Genomic DNA, 9940 nt, shown 5'->3' on the forward strand with positions numbered 1-9940 from the left:
CATTCGACGTGGTGCGAAGGTGCAAACGAGTTTCTCGCGTCGCCTTTCCCCTCTTCCGCGCTCCTGTCATGTATGCACACGCTCTGAACCACCCTACGACGCGGTGCGCCAGGCTAAAGAGCTGCTTTAGCAAAGGCTGCAGGAGCTAATTCCATACAGGCTGGAGGAGGAAGAAAAGTTGAGTCTTTCCACTTCACCATCTGAAGCCGGCACTACACCACACGCGATGTACGCCTCAACATGTAGAAGCGACTTCCTATTCTGCGATACGCCAAACACCCTTTATCGCATGACCTGGGTATGCATAACCCGCGGACAATGCTCATCGAAGCACCAACAGAAGACCAGTGGGAGGCCCAGCTGACAAGCCCAAGAAGGCCGGACCAGCTACGGCCGGTGAACAGGGCTGGGCTATCGGCACAGGGCATCGGCTACCTGGAATAGGGTGGCCGCCTACCTTCGGGCATTAGCAGCTTGGTCTCCGTAGTGAAGTTTATTCACCCACTTACTCCACTTCACCACCGTGAAGCGCAACTCAGACACAAACTTACTTTACTTCTCGATATGCGATTGCTCGCTCGCAATTACAAATGTTCACTCCTAAACCGACGAAACAGTCTAAGGCTTACTGCAGATTATAATTAGATCGCCAGTTAGTTGCTTCACTGCTTGGCGTTGAGGGTGAAAGTGTAACTTGTTTTGTGATATTTCTTTGATTGGTGAGATAATGCACTAGTAGGCGCGGAAACGTGCCTACTGGTGCGATTGACCAACCGACCAACCGAGAGTGAGTGGGTGGGTGGGTGAGAGCGAGCGAGCGAGCGTGAGTGTCCTAATCCGCTTCTTTTGCACACAATTGATGTAAAGAATATGATTGTACCCTAAGAGCGAAATCTGTGCCTGTATATATTTGCCCCTCGTTTCTAACACGAACACTTTAGATGTTAAAGGGCAGGGAGTGCCGTTTGAAAGTTTCAACAAGGGGCTGTTTTAAGTTCGGAGAGGCGAGGACTAGCCTTTTCCCCTCCCTTCCTCGCATTCTCCAGACAAAACAAATTTGCCATGTTTTATACTTCAATTCGGGAACACTATTTCCGCACACATCCTCGAAGAAAACCGGGAGGACTTTCTTTCCGGCTTTAAGAACCAGTGAATGCTGCTAGCGACAAGTTTCCCGCCGCGCTGACTTTACTCAGCCGACAAGCTGCATAAATTTTGAGCTGGTATTAAAGAACCCTTTTTCATTAAAGGCGTCCGACGACTTTTTTATTGTACGCTCGATGGGCAGATTATATTAACGCTGTTTGTATCTGCCTTTCTTTAATTCTCTTGCCGTTCTCTGCATGTTCAATGCCCCCCCTGTATTTAGGCAACGCTAAGTGAATTATTTTGTCGCTTTGCAGTTTAACCTCCCCCCCCCCCCCCCCCCCCACTGCTGCCCATGTCCTTGCACCGAAAGACTGGTACGACGCACTGAAAAAAATGATAGAATCATATATAGCGCGATTTGCAAAGAGAGTTACCAGGGCTCGTTTATGTTATAGCTGGTTCTTAATATACTCGTTCTGACTAAATTTGAGAGGGGTAGAAATTCGGACTTGTTGGTACGAAATACTTCAAGCGAAGCGAAAACAAAGAGGGGGGGGGGGGCAGACTATACATATACATTTTACATATACGCATAACTATATATAATGTAAATATATACATTACCATATAGATATATGGACTATATACATACGTACAACGCATGCACTTTTTTTTTTTCATTAGCGCATGCGTTGTGCCTTTCGACCGACCTTGTTTCTTCTTTTTTTTTTTGCGCTTCACTTGCAGTTCTTATTAGATAAGTCAAGTTTTCCCCACAATTGTTGTTCTTTTCGTTCAGGAATCGAATCTGTGACCTGTAAACATTATTGTCGAAATTGTTAGATGATGTCCTTTTGCCAGCCCAATAAACTTGTAAGCGTGCTCGGTGGCTTAGTGGCTATGGCGTTATGTTGCTGCCACTTTAGATTGAGAACGTCAGTTAGTTCAGTAAATTTCTTGCGTCACATGGGGGGCCTGGGTATTGGTGGTTCGGAAATCTTCGCACCGGAACGACGTCCGATGCCGACAGCGGATTTTCCGCGACTCTGGCTCTTTAACGCTCTCGCGTTAAAACGTGTGTAGTGATAAATATGTGATATTTTGTTTACTTTTATCTCCTCTTATCGGATTCGTCTTTGCTTGGTTGTTCACCCTTATATTCCGTGGGCTTGGCCACGCGAAGTGTAGAAGGTTGCTGACTGCGTAGTCTCTCTTTACTGCTTTTTCTTTTTCATATGCGGTTGATAAATCACGTGCGGTTGTCTTTAACAGTTCTTTTTTTTTTTTCAAAGAATGTCCACGATATAAAGACGGATCTGGAATTTCGGCCACGGAAACACAATAACAGAAAGATTGCCAGCCCCTCCCTGACGGTTTCCTGACGCACCGTGTAGAAACAATAAACACTACGCAGCCGTACGTATAAACAGCGCCGGTGCAAGGCAGGCATATTAAAATATACCGGCCTACGACGAATACGTTGGCAGGCGTGTCGAATAAAACGGCCGAGTGAAGAAAGAATAACAAGATTAAGAAAAAGAGACGCTACTGTCAGCGGTGCAGTGCATGACCCAATCGACAGTAATGTGCTAGCCCCTGCCCCCTCCCCCTTTTTTCTTCTGTTTTTGTTTTCTGGTGATCCTATAATTTCAAGTCCTTTTTGTTTGTTTACCTTTCGCCGTCGCCCCCCCCCCAAAAAAAAATATAGAACGGAGGAAGAGAGAGAGAGAGAGAGACTACGTCCGAGGATCGGTCAGAGTCACGGATGACGCAGCCTTGGGATTCGAAAGAAGAACCCGACGCGTTGGCTCTGTGGCTGTACGCTGTTCTGCCGCTGAGCTCGGGATCGAGGTTGGGTTCCCTGGAGCTGCGACCGCCATTTGATTGGGGTGTTGAGGGGGGGGGGGGCGGCCAGAAAGACGCAGAAATACGCTTCTATGGTTGGCTCTAGGTGTGCGGTATACATAGAATCATGCGTTAAAAAAAAAAAACTCATAGTCGTTTAACTAAGGTGTAAGTTAGTGATGTAGAAAATTGACCATATGTAGAAAGTTAACAATACCAACTTGCTCAGTTCGCTGTTCTTATTAAAAGCTAGTTATGTAGGATATTATGGAGCGAAAGCAGCTGAGGCTCTGATGCGTCAACCACACTTTACTGAGCGAGATAGATAGATAGATAGATAGATAGATAGATAGATAGATAGATAGATAGATAGATAGATAGATAGATAGATAGATAGATAGATAGATAGATAGATAGATAGATAGATAGATAGATAGATAGATAGATAGATAGATAGATAGATAGATAGATAGATAGATAGATAGATAGATAGATAGATAGATAGATAGATAGATAGATAGATAGATAGATAGATAGATAGATAGATAGATAGATAGATAGATAGATAGATAGATAGATAGATAGATAGATAGATAGATAGATAGATAGATAGATAGATAGATAGATAGATAGATAGATAGATAGATAGATCATGAAACAAGCCCAATAATTGTTTAAGTACTCCGGTTGTACGCTGACGGCACCACGTTCACGTATACGTTGAGAAAGTAACCATTTCCTCGTGTCGTTGATGTTATTATTATTATTATTATTATTATTATTATTATTATTATTATTATTATTATTATTATTATTATTATTATTATTATTATTCGATATGAAAACACACATACCCAGTGGAGAAAGAGGGCACAACGCTTGTCTTTTCTTTAGGGATTAGGGAAAAACGAGTTAAAGATAGGAAGAAGGGAAGTAAAGAGGAAAGAAAGAATAAGATGTCAGTTCACAAAGAGTAAAGTGAATCAACGCCAAAAAAATAGAGTGGGTCAGTAAGGACAGAACAGATGCGGGAACAGGAAAAAAAAACACGCATGTGGCACTAAATACAATAGATTTGAGAAACTATGCTCCTTGTCCCCACAGTCGCTCTTCCTGGCCTAAATGCAGAGCTGAAAGTGTAATATCGCGTTGTATAAGTTGGGATGTTTGATGCTGTAGCCTGGAGCTCTTAAAAGCACTTCTTGTTGGGCTAGTTGGTAGCTGTTCATTATAAAATATGAAGACGCCAAATAAACACACACACACAAGAGAAGATAACGGGACAGGGCGCCACTCGCAACTGTTTTATTTACAGAACGCAGGCACATATGTACTGTCAGTCAACACATGCGCACAGAGCAAACATTCATTCACGCATCTAATCAAACATTCATGACGCACCACGCTCAAGAAACCTCCTCTCGGCCTTATATAATGTTATCGAAGTATCGCTAACGCACAAGCTGCCTTTCTTGCCTATGTGATAGGATTCAACCAGTTCCCTGGCTCTAGTATCTTTACTTCGGGCAAGAATCCGCACGTCTGAAAAACGTGGTTCACAAGAGCGTGAGGAACAAGTGCCGATGTGCTTAGGCAAATTTGGGCCCTCTTTCATTTGCTCAACATTGCTTTCATGCTCCCTGACACGCTCATTAACACAGCGCCCGGTCTGACCTATATAGGAACGACCGCACGATAGGGGGATGTCGTAGACTACTCCTTCGGCACACTTCATGAAAAGTCGCCCATGTTTGATGCTGTACCCTGGAGCTCTATGCCAACGCACGGTATTCGGAATGCACTTCACGGTATATTTTTCGTCTTCCGTGACGACACATCCGTCTAGCTCAAACCGGCGTCAATTATCAAATGGCAATTATAACAAAGTGGCCACTTTTATCTGCAGAGGAGGTTTGGCAAGCTGAAAAAGAGGCAAACACGAAGGACATGGGGCAAAGCCGCCGTTATTTTCCCGCACCAGTTCTCAATGACGTCACGAACCTTTACAGCGTCTACTCGGGTTTCATAAGTTCTCTATGGGTAATGACAATTCATTTTAAAGGAACTAGATGCTCATGATATGATATTTTGAGAACTGGCGAAAATGACCCCGAACATAAGAATGTAATTAGAAATCCGTGACTTGACACTGACGTACCGGCGCTGGGATTTCGGCGCAATATTCAAAGGAGGGAAGTTCGGTCTTCATTTCCTCCGTCAGTAATCAGCACGTTTCCGCCAAAGGAATGGAGACAGGGTTAAAAAAATAAACCAGACTTATAAACAGATTTGGCACTGCTCCCTTTTAGTCTCACTCTAGCAGGAAGCTGTTCCTTCGGAGCTCTTAACGTGTTGACTGCGACGTGGTTCACGGCAGTTATTTCCGCTGTGCTGTAGTGCGCAAGCAACGTCGTTAAAGTTACTGTATAGGCTCCCTTTAAGGGAACGTGTGATATATACTGTATAGTTATACAGTAGTTAGTTATAAGCTATTCCTTCGGAGCTCTTAACGTGTTGACTGCGACGTGGTTCACTGCAGTTATTTCCGCTGTGCTGTAGTGCGCAAGCGAGATCGTTATAGTTACTGCATATGCTCTCTTTAAGGGAACGTCTTATACTGTGTAGTTATACAGTAGTTATAAGCTGTTCCTTCGGAGCTCTTAACGTGTTGACTGCGACGTGGTTCACGGCAGTTATTTCCGCTGTGCTGTGGTGCGCAAGCGACGTCGTTAAAGTTACTGGCTCTTATTCGTCTTATTGAATTCGACAGACTCTTCAGCTTCCCTTTAAGGGAACGTCTTATATTGCATAGTTATACAGTAATTAGCTATAGTTATACTTAAAGGGAGCCTATACGGTGACTCTACACATCACTGCTAGAACTCAATGGAGAAAAAAAAATATTGTTGCTTCTGATGTGACATGTTGTGGCACCGTCTCTCTCTGCAACTTGACGAAGTTTCAAATGAGCACAACTCCCTGGTGGCTCACCTGTGGGTCACGACGCAGCAGAGGAATTTGACAAATCAGTCATTACGGTGGGCCATTACGAGCAGGAATTGAGGATGAGTAGGAGGTGGAGGAGGAATAAACGCTTATTTTTGAAACAGTATCCCGGGGTAAGCCCCGGTTCTACTCTAGGTGGGTGGTCTCCTCATTCCAGGAACCCTCTAGCCTTCGCTGCCTCCTTGGCCCTGGCGACGACGCGACGTTGTTGTTCCAGGTCCTCAGAGAGGAGCTTGGGCTCCCACGTTTCGATGAGGTCTTCGCTTTCTTGTCTGGCGACACAGCCTTTCGTTGAAGGCGATGCGTCTTTGTCTAGATGCCACGGACACTCTAGGATCAGGTGCGTCAAGGTTTCCGGTATGTCGCACATTGGGCAGTGATACCCTTGTAGCGTTGGGTAGAGTCTATGCATGAATACTACGTGGGTGTAAGTGTCACTCAGTAGTCTTCCGAGTGTGGTTCTTTCTTCTTTTTTGAGCTTTGGGTGAGGTGGTGGTTACACCCTGCGTTACATCCTACGCTACTGTAAGTGCCCATCGATTATGAAGACGCCCAAAGTGGTCATAACTGATATGTTCTGGATACCTCTCGAATGTGTGTTAACACAAGTTTCTGAACAGGGCTGTTTTCTAAGTTTACCCAAGCAACGTAAAGTGTTCGCGTACCCTGTAAACTGCTCTCGTTTTCGACTGCTTCAGACGCTCAAATAGATGCAGCTATATCTACTTTATAATTACGAATTTTATTCTATTTTTGCGAAAAATTACTGGAAACCATATGTTACATTTTCAGGTTTGAGTTCACACATCTTTTAGCGCGTAAGTGCTCTGTCCCATTGGTTGGTTGTCTTCACTAATAACATGTCCGGCATCAAGATTGGCTATCATTTGCTCTTACGATCAATTCTATAGCGCAGCAGCGTTTTTGTCAATACAGCCCCTAGTTGCTTCCAGCAGGCGAATGAAAAAAAAAAAAGAAAAGAAACACTGGTTTAGCCATTGCGGAAGAACTTTACAAAAATTTTCTTGTTCGTTTCGTCTTGGAAATTTGGCAGATTGTTGTTCCTTTTGTGTTGTTGCAAGAATGACTTTGTATGTAATTTAACTTAGATAACGTCCGGGTTATTATTGTTTCTTTAATGAAATATCGCAGAACTGTGCTCAACAAATCTGTATTAATTCTGCTTTTTTTCTTGTTCAATGTGACTGTCTTTGTACACTAAAAGATTTTCCTTCGGTTACTATCTCAGATTGTGCGGAAAGGGGCTTTATGCTTTATTTGTAAAAAATTTTTTAGAAGTTGCAGTTGACTGCTTGTGTGGTCGTGAAGTGTTTGATAGCTGTAAGGGTTCACTCCACTGCGCATAATGGCTTCACCCGCATAGAAATTTAACGCTATGGAGAATCCGGTGACAATATCTGTTTCCACAATTTCCATTACCAACCAGAAAAACTTTTCGTCCCTGATTGAAAAATATCTGAGTGGGAAAATCGGAGGACTCGAGCTAAATTTTTTCCTTTAACGTGTTAGTTCAGGCAGAAACTTTCATAATCGCTAGTTTAGAAGAAATTTTCGCTGGGCGAATTGATGCATGGCTATGTTTCAGGAAGAGTTGCGCCTAAAAAAGAACAAACACAGGGGAAAAAAACGAGGTAAACGAAAAGAGCTCCGAAAATCGAGGTGCACGTAATGCAGCTGCACCTTACGCCCGGCCTTGAGCCAGGACAAGTGTCAGTTCACGCGCCTGTGTACCAGCAGGATCGATGCTTTCGTGTCCCTTTTCTCGTTCTCCCAGAGCGAACTGAGTGAGAAATTACTTGAATAAATGGGGAACAAGAACTGGAAACTAACGTTAAGTGATGAAGCGATAAAAGGGGAGGCGAATAGACAGAAAGTGTGTATAGAAAGCATTTTACAGGTCCTTATACTAACAGGGGCCCGCCGAGCGCCTGCAACGACATCTCCGTGTGTACCTCGCTGCATGACTTTATTACGGGCACACCCGTATCACGGGACCTGTAATTACCCGTTCCAGGATGAGGTAGTACAGCCACTACTAGCTCACGTCTTATAGCGCTGAACACTGCGTGCCGCCAGAGGGAGCTAATAGCAGCGCCACCTCTTCAACATTATTGTACTCTATCTTCTTCTCATCGAGATGGCGCAGTTCCCTAACGAGCCTCGTCCAGCGCTAACTTGTACGTGCGAGATAACGAAGGCACTGAAAGGCTTGCTCAGCCGGCTTATAGCTGCTGCAGGAGTGCTCTAAACGAGATTTCTCGGAAGGATCGGGAAAATGATGAAAAAAATAAGATAAAAGTAAAGCGAGACACACACAGAGGGATGGTGTGTCGCGCGTGTTTGTTACCGGCTTGCCACGTGGCGGGAATAGAACCACGTGTGTGAACGCTCAAATTCGACGCTTCAATATGAGGTCGCGCAGGCGCGTCGGACATCGGCCTCGGGGGATGTCTCATTTGGTCGCCCGTGGAACGACCGTTGTACTACGTGTCGGCTTGAAGGGAAGCTTCGTTTATTTGAGCTTCTTTGCTGTTCTCCTTGTTCTCTAAAGGTATAGGGGCAAAGCACCTCTTCTCGATACGAACGTTGAAAAACATACCCTCCTTTTTTAAAGTTTAGAGAGAATGGAACAGCTGTGTGCATGCGCAAGAGAGAGAGAGAGAGACTTAAATAATACGAAAGGCTGCGCTGTCCACTTGGGTTAAAAGGCATGGGGGTAAGTCGGGAGGAGACTGTCGCATTCGCGAAAGAGAAAAGTTGTGGTTGCACTGAAGTGATCGTATTGAATGTTTTCTTTCGTGAATCTTCAAAATTTCGACTGCCGTTTTGTTTTTTCAGCGGGACCAGTTTGGTTGTAGTACGACCCTGCATGTTAGGCGAAGCCGAATACGAGAATAAATATTTAGGACCGCGTTGCAGAAATGCGTCCCCGCATAACACGACTACGAACATTAGCCCCAGGAATTAAGTTCGTTTTATTGTTCCCGTTTGTGCAAGTACCATCTAACAAATAGCTTTCTTTTCTTTTTGTTCTACAAATTGCTAAGCAGGCACGTACCCAGGATTTCTCTTCGGGGGGAGGGGGGCACCACCTCCATCATCATCATCATCGTCATCATCATCATCATGTTTTATGTCCACTGCAGGACGAAGGCCTCTCCCTGCGATCTCCAATTACCCCTGTCCTGCGCCAACCGATTCCAACGAGCGCCCGCGAATTTCCTAATTTCATCGCTCCACCTAGTGTTTTGTCGTCCTCAATGCGTTTTCCTTCTCTTGGTACCCAATCTGTAACCCTAATGGTCCAACGGTTATCTAACCGGCGCATTACATGAACTGCCCAGCTACATTTTTTCCTCTTGATGTCAATTAGAATATCGTCGATACCCGTTCGCTCTCTGATCCAAACCGCTCTCTTTCTCACTCTTAACGATATGCCTAGCAATCTTCGTTCGATCGCTCTTTGCACGGTCCTTAACTTGCTCTCAAGTCTCTGCCCCATATGTCAGCACTGGCAAAATGCACTGATTGCATGCACACCTTACTTTTCAGTAATAATGGTAAGCTTCCAGTCAGGAGCTGGCAATGTCTGCCGTATGCGATCCAACTTATTTTTATTCTTCTGTGAATTTCCTTCTCATGATCAGCGTTCCCTGTGATTAATTGACCTAGGTAAACGTACTCCTTAACAGTCTCTAGTGGCCGACTGGCGATCCTGATCTCTTGTTCCTTTGCCCGGCTATTTATCATTATCTTCATCTTCTGCATATTAATATTCAACCCCACTCTTACACTCTCACTGTTAAGGTCTCCAATCATTTGTTGTAACTCGTCTGCATTGTTCTTGAATAGAACAATGTCATCGGCAAACCGAAGGTTGCTGAGATATTTGCCGTCGATCTTTACTCCTAAGCTTTCCCAGTTTAATAGCTTGAATTCTTCTAAGCACGCAGTGAATAGCTTTGGAGAAATTGTGTCT

The sequence above is a fragment of the Dermacentor variabilis genome, chromosome 10 (assembly GCF_050947875.1).
Source record: "Dermacentor variabilis isolate Ectoservices chromosome 10, ASM5094787v1, whole genome shotgun sequence".
NCBI classification, from domain to species: Eukaryota; Metazoa; Arthropoda; class Arachnida; order Ixodida; family Ixodidae; genus Dermacentor; species Dermacentor variabilis.